Genomic DNA, 17,100 nt, shown 5'->3' on the forward strand with positions numbered 1-17,100 from the left:
AATATAGGAGCACCTAAATATATAAAAAATTTCTTGGGGGACTTTAAAGGGAAGATTGACAGCAACACAATCATAATGGGGGACTTTAACACCCCACTGTCATCATCGGACAGATCATCAAGACAAAAAATCAACAGGGAAACACAGACCTTAAATGACTCACTAGACCTAATGGATTTAATTGACATTTACAGAACATTTCACCCCAAAGCAGCAGAATACACATTCTTCTCAAGTGCACATGGAACATTCTCAAAAATAGACCACATGTTAGGGCACAAGGCAAGTCTCTACAAATATAAGAAGATCGAAATCATATCAAGCATCTTCTCGGATCACAATGCCATAAAACTAGAAATCAACCACTATAAAAACACTCAAAAATATTCAAACACATGGAGGCTAAATAGCATGTTATTAAACAATGAATGGGTTACCAATGAGATCAAGGAAGACATCAAACACTTCATGGAAAGTAACGAAAATGAACAGACAACAACCCAAAATCTGTGGGACACAGCGAAAGCAGTCCTGAGAGGAAAATTCATAGCATTACAGGCCTATCTCAGGAAACAAGAAAAAGATCTAATGAACCATCTAACATAACAGCTAAAAGAACTAGAATGAGAACAGCAAGAAAAGCCCCGAGGAAGTAGAAGGAAGGAAATAATACAAATCAGAGCATAAATTAATGACATAGAGACTAAAAAAACAACACAAAAAATCAATGAAACCAAGAGCTGGTTCTTTGAAAAGGTAAATAAGATTGATGCACCTTTAGCCAGGCTCACTAAGAAACAAAGAGAGAGGGCCCAAATAAATAAAATCAGAAATGAAAGAGGCGATATAACAACTGACCCAACAGGAATACAAAGAATTGTAAGAAAATACTATGAGCAACTGTATGCCAACAAATTAGACAACATGGAAATGGACAAGTTCCTAGAAGCATACAACCTTCCAAAGCTGAATTAAGAAGAGGCAGAAAACCTGAATAGGCCGATAACAACTAATGAAATTGAAGCAGTAATAAAAAAAAAACCTCCCAGCAAAGAAAAGTCCTGGACCAGGCAAGTTTTACCAAACATTCACAGAACAATCAACACCTATTCTATTCAAACTATTCCAGAAAATTCAAGAGGAGGGAAAACTCCCAAACTCTTTTTATGAGGCCAGCATCACCCTAATCCCAAAACCAGATAAAGATACTACAAAGAAAGAAAATTACAGGCCAATATCCCCAATGAACATAGATGCTAAAATCCTCACTAAAATACTAGCAAAGCAGATCCAGCAATACATTAAACAGATCATACATCATGACCAAGTGGGATTTATTTCCGGGATGCAAGGCCGGTACAACATCTGCAAATCAATAAATGTGATACATCACATAAACAAAACAAAGGGAAAAAATCATATGATCATATCAATAGATGCAGAAAAAGCATTCGACAAAATCCAGCACCCATTTCTGATAAAAACTCTCAGCAAAGTGGGAATAGAGGGATCATACCTCAACATAATAAAGGCCATATATGACAGACCTACAGCCAACATCATACTCAATGGGCAAAAACTAAAACCATTTCCATTAAAAGCAGGAACAAGACAGGGATGTCCACTTTCACCACTCTTATTCAACATACTACTGGAAGTCCTCGCCACAGCCATCAGACAGGAAGAAAACATAAAAGGTATCCAAATTGGAAAGGAGGAAGTAAAACTGTCATTATTTGCAGATGACATGATATTGTACATAGAAAACCCTAAAGACTCCATCAAAGTACTACTAGATTTGATAAACAAATTTGGCAAGGTAGCTGGATACAAAATCAACATCTGGAAATCAATGGCATTCTTATACACCAACAATGAACTTTCAGAGAGAGAAACTAAAAAAGCAATACCATTTACCATTGCAACTAAAAAAATAAGATACCTAGGAATAAACTTAACCAAGGATGTAAAAGATCTGTGCTTGGAAAACTACGTGACACTGAAAAAAGAACTAGAGGAAGATTTAAACAAGTGGAAGAATATACCATGCTCATGGATTGGAATAATTAATATCATTAAAATGTCCATACTACGCAAAGCAATTTATGAATTCCATGCAATTCCTATTAAAATACCAACAGCATATTTTACAGAGCTAGAACAAACATTTCAAAAATTTATATGGAACCAAAAAAGACCCCGAATAGCTACAGCCATCTTGAGAAAAAAGAACAGAGTGGGAGGGATCACAATACCAGACTTCAAACTGTATTACTGTAATCAAAGCCACTATAATCAAAACGGCCTGGTATTGGTACAACAACAGGCATATAGATCAATGGAACAGAACAGAGACCCCAGAAATCAACCCATGCCATTATGGTCAGTTAATATTTGACAAAGTAGGCAAGAGTATCCAATGGAGTAAATACAGTCTCTTCAATAAGTGGTGCTGGGAAAATTGGACAGGCACATGCAAAAAAATGAAACTAGACCATCAACTTTCACCATACACAAAAATAAACTCAAAATGGATAAAAGACTTAAACATAAGTCATGAAACTGTAAAAATCCTGGAAGAAAACATAGGAGTAAAGTCACAGTAAGGTGAAGCATCATTGATGGCCCTTCCCCATCCATTTTCTCCCACATACAACCAGATGCGAACTCTTTCAATCTATCAAGGTTTTGAATCTAAAGTCTCTTTTAAACAGTACATTGAATTTGAAGTACCTCAGGGATCTCCAGCTCTATCTGAACAGGAAGTTAGAGAAACCCGTCTGGATTTCCAGAGATAGGTCAAGGCCAGGATGGAGAGGAGATGGTCAAAACTGAGAGCCTGGATGAGCTTGCACAGACAAGAAGGCCAAAGCGGGAGCCCTGCGAGCCCCATATTTACGGGTTGGAGGAGAACATTGTTCATCTCAGTGTGTCACACAAGCCCAGAAGAAATCTCAGCAGCAAAATTTCAGGTGCTTCAGAAGGTCAAGAAGAATCCAGGAGGTCGCAGAACCCTGGTTGAGTGCCCCTTTGCTCGCGTCCGAACTCCATCTGTCCAGGCATTAGCAAGGATATGGGTGATGGTGGCAGCGTGCCCTTTTAGCATCTTCAGCCAGTCTCTGAGTATCAAGTCTCCTGCTGAGATAGTTCCCCTGTCGGTGCCACTCAGATCACTAAAGACTATTGACCAAGGCAGGAGCATCATTTGGGAGGTCTGAACCCCAATTCCTGCCTTCTTTCCTAGGCTAAATCCTCTCATTTGTTATCTTCTAACTCCCATTTTTCCACAAGTTTCTGGGGGTTGTTGATTACTTCCGTGGCAGAGCAGCAGGCCTAAAATTTACTTCGCTCTGAATTTGTGCACAATAGAGGACTCAGGAAAGTTCCCCAGGCTTTGCAATCATGCTCAAACTGCACCAGGAGGGATGTGAAAGGGGGTGGGAAAGACCTGCCAGTCCACAAACCTGCTCATACTTGGTTCAGGGAGGATTGGGAAGTGCACATCGGAAGCAGGATACAGCATGAGGTCAGCTGAATCAAATGGGAGGTGACAGCTGATTTTTGAGAAGGCATTTTAATGACATTTCTAAGCAAGGAAAGAATAGTTGCTGACAGCGGTCGCTACTGTGATAGCAGACGATTTTCTGGGGCTTTGACGAGGAAGGCATTTTGTCTTAACCAACGTGTCCATATTGCAAATGCCAGACGGTCGGCACGTGTAGCACACGGTTTGTGACATTTGAAACTTCGGATGCTGGCCTTCTCTGCTCTTTCATTCTTTCCAAACCTACTGTTTCCAATATTTGCCTTTGAGGATTATATAGTAAAAGACAAGATAAATTCATTGCTCACCATTCCTGTAACATTAGTTTGCCAAAACTAAACTATATAGCACAAGAAGGAATCAAATCTGAGCCCTAGTGCTTGCATTTTTGCAGGATATGTACTCCAATAAGATGGGTGGGGATTGCCCTGGCCAGTGTAGTTCAGCATTAGAGCATTGGCCTGAGCACCAAAGGGTCACAGGTTCAATTCCCAGTCAAGGGCATGTACCTGGTTTGCAAGTTTGATCCCCGGGCACAGTCAGGGCACATGCAGGAGGCAACCAATCCATCTGTCTCTCTCACATCAATGTTTCTCTCTCTCTCTCCTCTGTCTCTACCTCCCTCCCTCCCTCCTTCCCACTCTCTGAAAATCAATGGAAAAAATATCCTCAGGTGAGGATATATTTTTAAAAAGATGGTTGGGGATGTAGGAGGAGGGGAGAAGCTAAACTTCAAGAGGCAAAAAGCAAAAACATTCCATTCACCTCCCTGATTCTGGGTATCTCCTTGGCCCACACACTCATTTGCAAGAAGCTTTGCAGTGCCCATTTTTCTCAGCCTTGATGTATGATCTATAAAGTCCGTGAGCTAGCTTAGCATAAGGTGTCACATGATTCTTACTGCATTTAACATCATGATTTTGCAAATGAGGCATATATTTTGTCAAGCCAAAAATGACTAATTGAGTATCTGCCATAAGGTCAAACCAGAGAATGGCAAACTATGGCCCACGGGCCAGATCCAACCCACCGCCTATGTTTGTGTGGCCCACAGAGCAAGCTAGCACTGTGATCCAGGAGACCAGCCAGGGCATCACCCTCCACCCCAATTTCCCCCTCTGCTCCCAGAAGTGGCTGCTGCTTAGGGTCCATACTGGTTGCCAGCTACACATTGGGGCCTCTGCTGTTGGCACCTGCGGAGCAGCGAGTAGCCCAGGACCCTCCAGCCAGCTTCCCATGTTGAGATAGCCTGGCTCTTCAGGAGGAGAGAGGAGTGTGCTGGGACCTGAGGTCACTGATCAGGGCAGTGTGCCCCCCCCCAACCCTCTCCTACTCCCCTGTTCCACTTCATGCCAGGCCCCAACCCTAGGGTTGGTCACTCTTCCTCTGGAGGTCTCCAGCAGATGGTACTGAGTACAAAGTTGCCCACCACCCAAGACCAGCCACCTAGGCAAGTGGGGCAGGGTGGGGCAGGACTCTTCTTGTTACATCAGAACCTACACAATAGCCTCAATTTTGCCTCTTAGTTTTCAAAGTCAGAAATATTTACTACCTAGCCCTTTACAGGAAAAGCGTGAGACTCCTGGTATAAATTTTTATAAAATATTTTCTCCAAGAGATTAATCATGAAGGTGAGGAGGGGATAGAGAAAAGGGAAGTCTCAAGAGCCTATGTTGGAAAATCAGAAGTTCTTAATAAGTATTCAAAAAAGAAATGTAAGCTATATATTACAAGTATAGCAGAACACACACAGTTCTGAAGATGCATTCATTCTTTACCCTTTGAGTCATTTGCACACCACCCTTGGTTATATTGGGTATTTGAATGCCACCTGCTGGGCACAAATGGCCTCCACTCATTGGAAATGATCATTCGTACTCCAGAACAGGACAGTGACAGCTGGCATCTGCTTGCATTGCCTGTGCTGGGTTGCACTGCACGTGACAGCTGGCTGAAGAACTGGAAGCAACTGAAAGGTGTTCCCTGCCACTATCACGTTTCTTAGTCACAGCCGAGCAGGCTTCCTCCACCTCTTTATGGCGGGGCTGTCCTGTGATGTGTAGGATGGTTTCAGCATCCCTGGTTTCTACTCATAAAGTGGGTTCAATTGTGTCCCCTTCAAAAAGTATGTCCATATACACCATGGAATACTACACAGCTGTAAAGAAGAAGGATCTCATACCCTTTGGGACAGTATGGATGGACCCAGAGAGTATTATGCTGAGTGAAATAAGCCAGGCAGAGAAAGACAAACATCACATGATCTCGCTTATATGTGGAATATAAAGAACTTAATAAACTGATGAACAGAATAGACTCAATGATATGGAAGCATAGATGAGACTGACGAATGTCAGAGGGATGGAGGAGGGCAGGTGGGTGGAGGGGGAGAGAGTAACCAAAGAATTTATATGCATATATGCACAACCCAAGGACACAGACAATGGTGGGGAGGGGGACTGGGGAGGGGGTTGGGATGAGGTGGAATGGGTCATTGGGGAGAAAAAGGGGCATCTGTAATATTTTAAACAAAAATAAACAAACAAACAAAAGTATGTCCAAGTCCTGGCAGTGTGGTTCAGTGGTTAGAGTGTCGGCCCATGCACTAAAGGGTTTCGGGTTCAATTCCTGGTCAAGGGCACGTACCTGGGTTGCAAATTTATCCCCAACCCTGGTCAGTGTGCATGCAGGAGGCAACCAATCAGTGTGTCTCTCTCACGTAGGTGTTTCTCTCTCTCTCTCTCTCTCTCTCTCTCTCTCCACCTCCCTCCCTTCCACTCTCTCTAAAAGTCAATGGAAAATATCTCCAGTGAGGATTAACAACAACAACAAAGTATGTCCCAATCCTGACCCCCAGGACCTGGGAACGTGACCTTATTGGGAAACTGTGCCTTTGCAGATGGAATTAAGTGAAGGGTTTTGAGACAAAATCATCCTGGATTCAGGGTGGGCCTTAAAATCAATGACAGGTGTCCTTCTAAGAGAAAGGGAAGGGAGACATAGAGGGAAAGGCCACATGAAAGTGAAGGCAGAGATCGGAGCAATGCAGCCACAAGCCACGGAATGCCAAGGATTGCTGTCAGAAGCTGGGAGAAGGGCATGAAACGAATTCCCCTCAGAGTCTCCAGAAGGGACCAACTCTGCCAATGTCCCTCGGGCTTCTGGCCTCCAGAAATGTGAGAGGATACATTTCTGTTATTTAAGCCCCCAGTTGGTGTTAGTTTGGTAAGGCAGCGTCATTGAACGAGCATGACCCACTAGACACCAGGAGCTCCCTCCTCTAGGTGTGATGAGCAAAAATGTCTCCAGATATTGCCAAAGGTCCCCTAAGGAGAAGAATTGTCCCCAGCTGAGAACCACTGTGCTAGCATTACACCTTCCAAAATCTAAAGGGAAGAAGTCTTCCAATCGAACAGGGAGATAAATGCCAGCCAGTCGTCACACCAACTGAACCCAGGTCAAGACCTTCGACCTACTGGGCAGATAGGAAAGGCAACTGCATTGAGGGGGTTGAAATGTGGAAATAACCAGTACCTTTCTCTTTGATCATTAGACATTCTCTTCGAAGCACCACTGGACACAGGCAGGACCCCTTTTTAACCTGTTTTGATTACTAAACATTAAGAGAATTGTAATCACTTGATAGCAAGGGGGGAGGTCAAGTCCAGCGCCCTGGAACTCAGCACCCATCACATGTTCAGGAGGTCTTTCCTTCACAAAGGCATGTTTCTGGGAGAAAATACACAAAGGGGCAGCTCTGACTCTTGGCCTTTTCCACTACCAGTTAAATCGAGATGCTGACTTCAGCTCAATTTCTGGGGAAATAGTAGGCCATTTCCAAAAAGAGGGTGACAGGATGGTTGCTGGTTAGAAGTGGGCTCAACAATCAGGCTGCTTGGTTTAGGAGTAGAGCTCTGCCATGCTCTAGCTAATGGAGCTCCTGTGAGCCCCCAAACCTCCCTACCCCACAGTCCTCATCTGTACAATGGGGGAGCCATGGCCTACTGAGCTCAGAGTGAGTATTCAAAACTGTGGTGAATGGAAAAAGTGCTCAACTTCGCCCTGGCAGGTATAGCTCAGTTGGTTGGGTGTTGTCCTGTACACTGAAAGGTTGTTGGTTCGATTCCCAGTCAAGGCACATGCCCAGGTTGCAGGTTTGATCCCTGCAGCGATCGATACTGCACTGCCACATCAATATTTCTCTCTCCTTCTCCCTCTCTCTCTAAAATCAATAAAAAAATATTTTTAAAAAAGTGCTCAGCCTGGAGTCTGACTGGCAGAGTAAAGTGTTCAGGAAATATCTGCTATTCTTATCCAGACTGAAAGTCAATCTTGAATTAGCACACCAATCTGGTGAGAACATAGAAGTTATGGGCGCTTTGAAAGCACAGCTAGAGGCGCAGAGCTGCAAACCATTCTGCTTCCGCCTCCTTGAACCCTCAAGAAAGGGTTCGAGTTGCAAACAGTATCCCGGGATTTGCCACCAACCCAGCGTCTCCCTGGGAGAGTTTTGAGCTGGTGAACTCAGCTGTCTTGGATGTCTCTTCTCTAAAGATTTCTGTGCTCTTTCTATCTATAGGTATATTTTTATTTCCCCACCACGGACTTGGCTATTAGATGCACCTGCTGGATACTTTTCTACTAAGTAAACAGAATCACTTTCTTATATTTAAAAGAGAGAATCTATTAACCAAATCCAGAAATACTGAAATTTAATCTCATTTCTATGCTTTCTCAACACTGAACACCAAAAGCATTTCCAGTCAGTGGGCCATTTCTTTTCCCTTTGATGTGACATGTTCAGCAAAGTCACAGGCATGGACTTCCTGAGCCACCAGTCTCTGTGGCATTGACAGCCTGCCACACGTCTCCACAGGATCAGTTTGATCAAAGGTGCACCAGGGCTTGGAGAGTCTTCTTTCACAGTCTGTCTTCCGAAGCTCAGGATCTCTCAGCTGAACAACCCTTCTCAGGCCATGAAACACCCAGCCGATTACCATTTTCTTTTGGCATGGACTGTTTTTTGTGACATCTTACACAATTGCAGATCTGTCTCTTGTGAGGAAACATTCAATGTCTCCAGAAAACTCTGCCAGGATTATTTTCTTGACTTATTCTTTAAAAAATCACAACTAAAGAGTAGGTTTTCAGTGCTTATCCATTCTGCAAAAATATGTAACAATTACCATCAACATGCAAAATACTCAAACTGACACTGAAGACAATGCGGACATACCTCCTTGACCTTGAGAAGCTCATAGATTTGACCACCCAATCCGAGTTTTCAGAATTCCCACTTTAGATATCAATACTCCATGTTAGCTCCGATCTGAAGAAGTAAACTAGAAGTCCAAGTTATCACATCTGCTTCCAAAGATTGCACTTTAGAACTGAAAATTAAGCTACTATGTAAAGCAAGGCCTGCTCTCGGGAACTCTGAGAGTCCAACATGAATGTCCAAGAGCAGACCTGAAACCGTCATGAGCGCACATGGTCCCGCCCATCCTGGAAACAGCATGTGCTTGGCAGTTCTCATCTTGAGGCCCAGTAATTGCACAAACATGCCCAGTTCAGATGGTGTTTATTTCCCCCACAACAGCCCTTTCTTGGAGTCTGCAATCACTGTTTATCCTTTCCCATGTCAGTCTGCGGGAGGCCCCCTCTCTGCTTTTCTTCTCCCCTTGGCAGCTGGTGCTGTGTATGTTTGGTTGAAACAAACATTCTTCCCCGGAGCTTGCACGTCTGTCCCCTCGCTCTGGGCGACCAGTGCGCAGCCTTGAATTATGCATGTCTCGGTGCGGTTCTCACACTGGGAATGGCAATGTTTTGGAGGGGAGGCTGGAAGAAGGACTGAGGACAAGGCCAGATTCTCTCACCCCCATGCCACACCGAGGTGTCCCCTCCCCTCGATGAGCCTTGACTGATGATGCCTCTCTGTGTTCCATTGCAGGGACAATTTGGAGCTCACGTTACAATATGACTTCTGGGGCCTTTGAAGTTCCAGCTGCAGGGGCACAGGCACCGGAGTGATTAGGGGCCCAGCCTGCTCTGGGAAAGGGATGGCTGCACAATTGAATACGAAATGCAATTAAAAGGAGCACCTGGGCTGGATTGGAAGCAAAGAATGTAACTTTGGCTCCAAGCAGAAGGGGGCTCATTTAATCACACAAGAATGTTTGTTTCCACAAAGTGCTTGATTCAGAAAAACCTGAAACTTTAAAAAACAATAAAGGAAACAAAACCGAAGAACCCCACAGTGTGCAATTCATGAATTCTTGCTAACGCCTGGGTGCCCCAGGTACAAGCAAGTTAGCTGAGGCTCCCCTGGGGTGCCAGCGAGACCTCTTCTTTCTGCTGCCCGATGTTTTCATACTTCGCCAGCGGCCACGGATTCTTACCTTTTCCATCCTTCTCATACTCATTCTGCCCCCCTACACCCAGGGCTAACTTCCCAGAGGCAAGGCCTGTTTCAGGTGTATATTCTTGAACTTAAGCTACATCCCAATTAGCTGTTAAACTCGGGAGACTGGGCTCTGGCCCCAGACTTTCTGACTCACTAGGTCCAGAGTGGGGCAGAAAAACGTGCATTTCTAACCAACTGCCAGCTGACCCCTGCTGCTGCTACTCTAGGGACCACACTTTGAGAACCACTGGGTTAGGCCAACCAGTTAGACTCAGAGACTAGTCTGAGCTACGGGGAGTTGTCACATTGTAGGAAAAAGTTCCTGGACTTAAAGGCACCAAGAAGAGCCAAGCTTGAGCTCTAGGCGGACTACCACCTGGCTGTGTCCACCAGGTGAGTCCCAGAAGCTGGGGGTTCTCAAAGCTGAGCACACACCCCACGCAGCAGGATTGAATGAGAATGTCAGGCATGGCCCCAGGGCATCGGCGAGCTGTGAAACCTCTCTGATCCTCAGCCTCTGAACAATGGGTACCAACATTTTCACTTCCCAGGACCACTGAGAGGCCTAAACACAAATAAATATGAAAACCCCTTCATAAGTAACAAAGTCCCAGTCAAAGGTTAGGGGTACCTTCCTCACAGAAAGCATATTTAAATTTTAACAGAGGTCACCAGTGCCTCTGTAATATCAAAGTCGGGACAGATTTCTGGCACAGGCTAAGCTGTTGGAGAAACTTGGAAGATAGAGAAGCATTTGAACGCTTTCATTCTATTCCACCAACACACACGTCTTCCCTCACTTCTGTTTTTAAAGCTCTTCATATTTTCCATCCAGTCTCAGAAAGGAAGTTAAATTAGCCCTGAGGGCGAGCCAGTGGTTTGCCCATCTTAAGCTACCCAGCCAGGAGTCAGCGAACTTTTCCTGTAAAGGCTGACGGTCAATATCTCAGGCTTTGCAGGCTGTGCAGCACTCTGTTGCAACTACTGAACTCGGCCATTGTCAGTCAGAGGCAGCCACAGACCAATCAGCAACAAATGGGCGTGGCCGTGTGCCAACAAAACTTTATTTACAAAGACAGGTGGCTGCTGGGTTTGGCCTGCGTGCTGTAGTTTGCCAACCACGTCTCCAAACCTTCAATAAAGACACAGAAATGTTCAAAGGTGACTTAAGAAAGCAGCCAGGAATCTTTCTTATGAGATGTAACAAGCAAAGACCACCGAAGGAGGGGGCCAAGGCTGATCACACAGCAGCTGAGCCGAAGGGTGTTCACTTCGAAATACCCAGTTGGTGCAAGATGTGCACCCACACAAATGTCCACTCTCCCCTAAATTGTTGCTTTCTGCGTAAAGTCGGGGACACTCTTCCCCAGCCACCCAGACACACTAAAGCCTGTCCCCAGGCCTTAGATGCCCCACTCTGTCTCTGCCCAACAGCAAGGCTTTTCACCCAGCTTCATGAAAACTAGCCAGAACTTCTGAACCCTCACACTCCCAGCCCCAGAGCTGGGCTTCCCTTTGTAAGCCCAGTCCTGTGAGATAAAACTTATCAGTCTAGTTAGCCACACAATCCACTCCTTTCCTTAGGCACCTAGCAGCATCCTGCAGAAGCACTGCCTCCTGGAAGCCCTCTGGGAGTGCATCCCCACCGCATGCAGACCTGCTGGCTCTCCCTCTTTAATAACTAACTGAGACCTTGACTCTTATGCATGGAGCAGCTGGGCGCTGGGCAATGCCCTCGAGAAGGTTCGTAGGTGATCATGCAAACCACCTACAGCCATTCCTGGAAAGGACCTGGTCTTTCTGGGGACAGGCTGAAGTTGGAGAAATGTGCAAAAAGGAAACCTGTTCATGGAAAGGAAGCCAGCTCTGATTTCCGCTTGGTTCGTATCTGCTGGGAACAGGTGGAAGCACTGAGAGTGGGTGTGAGTGTGTGAAACAAACACAGAGCCTGCAGAAGGCAGGAATGTTCCACCACCAGCAAGCACCCTCTGGACGCAACCTGTCAGGCATCCTGCACGCTGAGAATTTATGTATGTGCTTTCCATTCTGACAGAATCTGTTTGGATTGCGGACGGCTGTTTAATCTCTGACATATGTGCTCCACAACAAACGCTGGAATCACATAGAAATTGCTGCCTTCGTTCTGGGAGCCAAACCCTGGGTTTGGAGGTTTGGAAATCCCCACAAGGTGCTCTTTGCTATTGCTCATTCCAAAGGAAAAAAACCATTTCTTTGATGAAATGCAATTGTAAGAAAACTGCCAAAATTGGTGCTCCCTATCTACCTTCTCAGATAGTAGCTTCTTTCTAGCCAATTAACTACCAGTGAACTGGGAGAGCTGGAAAAACAGGCACGCCAGTCCCCTGGCTGTGTCATCCCAGAAGACATAGAAGTTTCTGGTCCTTCCCTGGCCAGCATGAGCTCAGTGGTTAGAGCATCGGCCTGCGCACAGGAGGCTCATGGATTTGATTCCCAGTCAAGGGCATGTACCTGGGTTGCAGGTTCAGTCCTTGGCCCTGGACCGGGGCAGTGCAGGAGGGAACCAATTGATGTGTCTCTCACATCAATCTCTCTTTCTTCCACTCTCTCTAAAAATCAAAGGAAAAGAAATAATCCTTGAGTGAGGAATAACAAAAAGAAGAGGAAGAAGAAGGGGAGGGGGAAAAAGAAGAGGAGGCGGAGGAGGAGAAGTTGTTTCTGGTCCTGTCCCAATTCATGAAAGCCCAAGAAACTTGCCCAACCCAGACATTTCTCTGCCAGGCCATTTCCGTTCGCTCTAGCTAAGCTCCCAGAATTAAACCTGACGAGTTGTCACCTTTTGGACAAATCCTGTTTGTTTCTTCTCCCCCTGTTTTTTAACTACATTGTGCTGAAGGGAAATATCCAATGCCCACAAAAGGCTGGTCTTTCATGAGTTTTACTAATGAGACTTATTTCTAACCTAACACCATGCCGGTGAGATTTTTCCATCTGGAAGTGTAGTGGGTATTGGGTTTTACATTGTCTGAAAATAAGCAAGTTACACACACTCTAGTGTTTCATGAACTCTTGCTCCAAATTTTAAACTAATCAAGAGTTCAATATTTACGTATATTTATGCTTTTCTGCTCTCCAAGCCAGTACAAAGCTAAAGAGAAATAGAATTTCCTACCAAGTGGCTTCTTTTCTAATAATTTCCCATTAATTTGGAGTTGGAGGAAAGTTTTGTTTTGTTTTTTTACATCCCTTAAGAGATCTGAGATTTTGCTTATTTGTTTTGTTTCATTTGGTTTTTGGAAAAATGACCTCAGAAAGAGTTGGAAACAAAGCCAATTGGTTAGCCCACTCTGTGTTTAGGTTTACGTGTCTTACAATTAAACTAAAGTGTACTATGTCCTTTAAGAAGATAAAATTAATTTCCAAGAGAGAAACAAGATGGCGGCGCAGGTCACAGCTGCCCCAGCCGCCTCCCGCAACCGCATCAAAATCACAACTAAAATACAGAACCACCGTCCCTCAGAGCCTCCTGAGATCCGGCTGCACAGAAGCCCCGCAACCAGGGAGCTGAAGCAGCACCGAGACGGGAGGAGGGGGAGACGCGGGCGGGGCGGGGCTGGATCCCGGAGACGCTGCCGCGGGCCCACACCCGGTGCCGCGGGGAAACCCGGGAGGGAATCTCGGCGGCGGGGTTTCCCGGAGGAGCAGGGGTCCCAGCCCCACAGCAGGCCCCAGCCCAGGGCTCCAGGCCGGGAAGAGACGTCCCCACACTCCGGGCTGTGAAACCAGCGGGGACTGTCCCTGAGGGTCGCGGAGGCCGCGGGAGCCCCAGCAGCTCCTCTCAAGGGCCCGGCGCAGACTCACTCGGACGCTCCCTCTGAGCCCAGCGCCGGGCAGCGGCCGGAAAGGACCCGGGACACTCGGGGAGGGACTGACCTGCCTGAGATCCGGGCGAGAGGCAGAGGGCGGCTTCCTCCCGGGCAGAAGGGCTGGCGGAGGCCGTGGCTCCTGTGGCGAGTCCTCCCCGCACAGCCGGCGGGCAGGCGCCATGTTTGAATCGCCAGCACCTGACTCACCGTTGGCCCCGCCCCGTGATTCCCGGAGGCCCCGCCCTCCCCGCCTGTAGCTCATCCAGGCCATTTCCAGGGGCTTTTCTGTGCAAGTGGCCTCTCGAGCCTCATGCTTAGGACTTTCCTAAAATCTCTCAAACAAGCAGCAGCTGCCCCACACGGCTTGATAAGTGGCCCCAGGCCTGGCACTAGTGGCGGCTGCATTGGCTCATAGCTGGGCCTCTCCTGGGCTCCTCCAAGCCCAGCACAAGGAGCAGCCAACTACGGTTTGCTGAGTAGCTCATGCTGGGGGGCCCTGGGCAAGGCACTGGCACAGGCTGACTTTGCACCTCCCAGGAGGCCTCAGAGACAGTGCACCCCGTGGTCAGACTCAACCACACTGGATTACAACCCTACCACAGCCACGAGTGACACTCAAGGGGCGCACTTGGTGAACACCAAAGCCCCACTGAAGTAAATCCTGCTCCATAGGGGCGTCTCCAGCACAGCAGCTCTCTGGCTGCAGTTGCAGCTGGTCCTCACAGCCGATTGGCTGGGGGATCACTTCCTCCCAGTGACGCCAACAGCCCACACAGGGGAGCACCTAGAAGGCCCAGCTCAGGGGACTGGGAAGGCTGAGCCACCGGACCCTACAGGACACCTACTACACAAAGCCACTCTACAAATTCCAGGAGACATAGCAGCTCTATCTAATACATAGAAACAAACACCTGGAAGCAGCCAAAATGGGGAGGCAAAGAAACATGTCACAAAGGAAAAAACAGAAGAAATCTCTAGAAGAGGAACTAAATGAAATAGATCCAAGCAAGCTAATGGATACAGAGTTCAGAATTTTGTTTATAAGGATGTTTAAGCAGACTATTAGGGAAATAACTGAGAAAATCGATAACATAATAAAGTACCAATTTGAAATGTAGTCTACAGGAACTGAAATGAAGAATAATTTACAGGGAATTAACAGTAGAGTAGAGGACGCTGAGAATCAAATCCGCAATTTGGAAAATGAGGAAACAAAAAACACCCAATCAGAAGAGCAAAAAGAATCCAGAAATATGAAAATAGTATAAGGAGCCTCTGGGACAACTTCAAAAGGCCCAACATTCATATTATTGGGGTGCCAGAAGAGGCAGAAAGAGACCAAGGAATTGAAAACCTATTTGAAAAAATAATTACAGAAAACTTCCACTACCTGGTGAAAGAAATAGACTTACAAGTCCAGGAAGCACAGAGGGTCCCAAACAAGAGGAACCCAAAAAGGCCCACAGCAAGACACATCATAATTAAAATGCCAAAGGTTAAAGACAAAGAGAGAATCTTAAAAGCAGCAAGAGAAAAGCAATTAGTTCCCTACAAGGGAGCACCCATACGACTGTCAGCTGATTTCTCAACAGAAACTTTGCAGGCCAGAAGGGAGTGGCAAGAAATATTCAAAGTGATGAAAAACATGGAACTACAACCAAGACTGTTCTACCCAGCAAAGCTATCACTTAGAACTGAAAGTCAAATAAAGAGCTTCACAGATTAGAAAAAGCTAAAGGGGTTCATCACCACCAGACCAGCACTACAGGAAAAGTTGAAGGGTCTTCTTTAAGAAGAAGCTAATGAACAAAAGAATCGGACGAACTAAATAGATCCAGAGACATTGACACAGGCAACAGATGATCATATTTCAGAGTGAAGAGGGAAGGGGGTGGAGGGTGGGAAGAGATTAACCAAAGAAGTTATATGCATATATGCATAACGTATGGACACAGTTAATAATGGGGTGAAGGCTTGGGGAGAGGGTGGGAGCAAAGTGGAGGGGGTCAATTGCAGGGGGGAAGTGGGACACCTGTAATACTCTCAACAATAAAGATATATTTTAAAAAATTAATTTCCAATTAAAGATGCTGGGAGGGCTTCATAACATGATTATATGATAATATCTACCATTTGCATGGTGTATTCCAAGCCAAGTGCTTTACAGTGATTGAATCACTAATTCTCACAGCCATGCCACTGGTCAAGAGCAGTGGCTCCCTCTACAGAGATGGGGAAACGCAGGGTTAAAGAGGTTCAGTCCCTTGGACAATGTCACACAGCCAGGAGGCAAGGGAGCTGGAATTCCAGTGCAGTCGTCTACGTAGTGTAACTCCCTGAAAACTCAGTATTGAAATTGTTAGAATGTTGGTTGGTTGTTCTTAGGATACCATTAGACCACAGATGTTTCCAGGCATGGTGTTAATACCACTGATATGCCAAAGGCTTGATTTATGTCTCCAACCCCAATGATTCCCCTGAACTCTGGACTTGAATGTCCATCTGATTATCTCCAATGTAGCGCTTCCAAAATGCAGCCATTCACCTTGTCTAGCCCATCTCAGTAACTGGCAACTTAGTTGTACCATTTTATATGTACCACTAGCAAATCTGTTGGCTCTATCTTGGAAATAGATCCAGAATTCAAAAACTCTGGGGCAACCCTCTATCGTAACTCACCTATTGGCAATAGCCTCCTAGCTTCTAGTCTGTTATACGATAGCCAGAATGGTTTGTGTACAGTGCAAATCAAATCGTATCATTCCTCTGAGTCCCATGTCTTTACGTGGCCCTACAGGACTCTGGAGCATCTACTTGTGTCTACCCTTCCCCACAAGGAAAAACAAAACCAACTTCACATACCCCACTTCCTCCCTAAGGACCACACATCCTGCAGCCACTCACCCTTGGCAGACCTCCAGCAGGCTAGGCCTGTTTCCACCTCAGGATCTTCGTACTTGTTCTACCCTCTGCTGAGGATGATCTTCCCCAAGCTGTCCTTGGGGTTGGCTCCCTCCCTTAATCAGAGGGGACTCCTCTCTCTGCCTCTTCTAGGTCAAACGTATATAGGCATTCTTTGTGCTGTTTGTTGCTGTTTTTTCAAATTTTCTGTCAAGTTGAAAATTTTAAATAAAATACAGGTGGGGCCCGGCCCCTGTGGCTTAATTGGTTGAATGTCATCCCATGCACCAGGAGGTCACCACTGGATCCCCGGTCAGGGCACAAGCCCAGGTTTCCGGCTCGATCCCCAGTAGGAGGCGTGCAGGAGGCAGCTGATCAATGTTTCTTTCTCATTGATGTTTCTCTCT

This window comes from Miniopterus schreibersii (assembly GCF_964146895.1).
Source record: "Miniopterus schreibersii genome assembly, chromosome: X".
In the NCBI taxonomy this organism is placed as follows: Eukaryota; Metazoa; Chordata; class Mammalia; order Chiroptera; family Miniopteridae; genus Miniopterus; species Miniopterus schreibersii.